The sequence below is a fragment of the Portunus trituberculatus genome, chromosome 19 (assembly GCF_017591435.1).
Source record: "Portunus trituberculatus isolate SZX2019 chromosome 19, ASM1759143v1, whole genome shotgun sequence".
In the NCBI taxonomy this organism is placed as follows: Eukaryota; Metazoa; Arthropoda; class Malacostraca; order Decapoda; family Portunidae; genus Portunus; species Portunus trituberculatus.
Genome location: NC_059273.1, coordinates 6,340,001 through 6,342,808, shown reverse-complemented (window position 1 = coordinate 6,342,808; position 2,808 = coordinate 6,340,001). Strand labels below are relative to the sequence as shown.

Genomic DNA, 2,808 nt, shown 5'->3' with positions numbered 1-2,808 from the left:
CCCAGCCTCACTAACCCCCGTCCCTCCCCATGTCAACTCGTCAACATTTCCTTCAATTCTCAGTGTTTCCTGTTGATACCCGTCTGAAATGCATAAAGTGTAGTGATAGGAGGAAAATGACGATTAGAAGTGTGTGAGGGAGTGTAGTAGTAGTAGTAGTAGCAACAGCAAGAGCGCCAGCAGTGTTATTATCATTATTATGTGTGTGTGTGTGTGTGTCTCGAACCATAAAAACACCCTTGAAAACCTGCGTCACTATTAAAGAGACATATTATGAAACGCTCTGCTCTCACCATGACTAGCCACATTCTCAAGAGTATTTCTCCTGTTAATAATGCAGAAATGTTCATTTATCACTCTATACAATCAATCTTAAAAACACCCCTTAGAAACACTTTGTTCTCTCATCACGACTGATTACCAAGGCCAGAGTTAGTTAGCTAGGTTTCCAAACGTGTTTCTCCTATTAATAATGTAGAAATGTTGTTAATCTGTCACTAGAACCTTAAAAAGATCCTTAAAAACGCTCTACTGTCTCATCAGGATTGTTTACCAAGGATACGAGGTGACCAGCCGGGTCCCAAGAGTGTTTCTTCTCTCAGTATTGTAGAAATGTTGTTAATCTGTAAGTAGAACCTTAAAAAAAACATTCTTAAAAACCCTCACAACTTTAACTATACTCTATTGACGAACGTTAGTCACACATCCTACCTATCACTTAGATGGAGCTTCGCGCTTGGCGGTGTCTTCTTCGCGTGGCTTGACAATATTATCATCCCTCTCTCTCTCTCTCTCTCTCTCTCATCGGCAAAGCTAGCCTGGGTAGAATCAACAAATCGCAAATGTGTTAAGGAGTGAGCAATTATGGCAAACATGACCATGACGATTTGGCAGCATATAAAAAAAAAGGGTTATATATGAAATTACCTGATGTATGGGCGTGTGGGTTAATCGTTAAGTATATCACAGTACATAGCCTGCGATTAATAATATTTAATGTATTTACCTGGAATGTACGCGAGAAGGGGAGAGTGTGAAGTGAGATTAGCGTGTGACTGTCTCCTGCAGCTGTTAGAGTCACTGGTGAAGGACTGACATTCCGAACACAGTCTCGACTCTCGAGGTTTCTGTTCTTGCCGGAGCTCTTTGCTCATTAACTATTATTTTTTTTTTTCACCTTTCCACGGCTTATCAGTTATCCTTATTATCATCTACAATATCTTCAGACTTCAGTAGTAATAGCAGTAAGTAATAGCAGTAGTAGTTCTGACTGACTAGCTGATGTGAAGGAATGAAACACTGCTTCGAGAATAGTAGTAGTAGTAACAATAATAGTAGTAACAGATCTTTACTTATCATCAGCACACCAAAAGTAATAGTAGTAGCAGTAGTAATAATAATAGTAGGGTTAAGAAAACCCAGAGATGCAGAAATTCGTAGGAAGAAATAAATGAAAGGAAAATCAAATATTGTAACTAAGCCTAAACTATTGTTTTATGTGAGGAAATGTAGAAATATGTCGGAAATAAAATACTTTGAGAAGTAATGAACGGAAAGTTGAATATTATAACTTAACCTAATCTAATGTTTGATATGAGGAAATGTAGAAATAAGTAGAAAAAAATTAACTGAGAAATTATAAGGAAAGTTGTATATTGAAAATTAATCTAATCTAATGTTGCTTAATGTGAGGAAATGTTAAAAAATTGAAGGAAAAAATTTACTTAGAGGCAAAAATATGAAAAAGAAAGTTGAATATATCTATTATATATTGTCAAGAGGTGAAACTTGACCTAACTTAACCTAACTTGAAAGAAATTTTTTTTTTTAAATTGAAAAATGAAAAGTTACTTATTGTCTTGAAATGAGAATTGACCTAACCTAACTTAGAAGGGTGTTCATTTCAATACATTTCAAAATAAAGAACAATAAAAAGTAAAATGAAAGAGCAATTGTACAAGTTTTCAGATTTATTTCTAGCAACATTCACCAGAACGTTGTATTACTGTGTAGTCATTTCATCAGTAACATTCCTTGACATGCATCAGGTTTGGCAACAGCACGTTCCATACACCACAATATTGGATGAAGTAGATGCAGCAGAATTGTCAATAAAATGCCTCCTCCTCTTTCTCCTCCTCCTCTCCTTGCCAGTCTACCCTCCCCCAAAGTATGAACATACTAATATGAATGTGGCAATTAATGTACATGAAAGGTATGAATTAGTATAAAAGAAAGGTACAGTAGCCACACCTTGAGCTACGTACATTAAATAACTTGTAATAACTGCGAGTATAGATGACAGAACAAACTTAATATGAGTATATTCTTCAAAGTAATGAGATGATTTGATGATTTCCATTCAATTTAACATTCACCTATCACTCCCTCACGCCAACAGCCAGTAGCAGCGGCACTACTCAAACGCAACTACTGATCTACACACTCCTTCTCACTTCTACTAACTTCTTCACACTTGAAAACTTCCCACCATCGTGAAAATGTGTGAAAAATTTGCATATTATTATCATGTTTACCCTTTCTGCAACATCAAAATCATAACATCAGCAGGCGGTACGGAATTAATTGTACACTCATCACATCATCGTTATTATCCTCCCAGACAAGTACTGTACAATACACACTGGTAGGGCTTCACGTTCTCTTCCCCCCACACTGAGAAAAAAAAATTCATGGGTTGTTTTTATATGAAATTTGTACCACTAGAGTGAGTGAAAATTTACTAAGATGCAGGAAAAAAAATGACTAAAAATTGAAAATAATAACAGAAATAAACAATATTAATAA

General features: G+C 35.7%; 1 protein-coding gene across 1 annotated transcript in view; it reads right to left on the bottom strand.

The window, feature by feature from the left end:
• Positions 1-1,955: 1,955 nt before the first annotated feature.
• LOC123506255 (RNA polymerase-associated protein Rtf1-like) overlaps positions 1,956-2,808 on the bottom strand; it is a 15,389-nt gene continuing 14,536 nt past the window's right edge. The window contains 1 exon segment of the mRNA XM_045258192.1: positions 1,956-2,808. This exon segment is cut by the window's right edge and continues 381 nt beyond it. The gene's annotated coding sequence lies outside the window, so the exon portion shown is untranslated.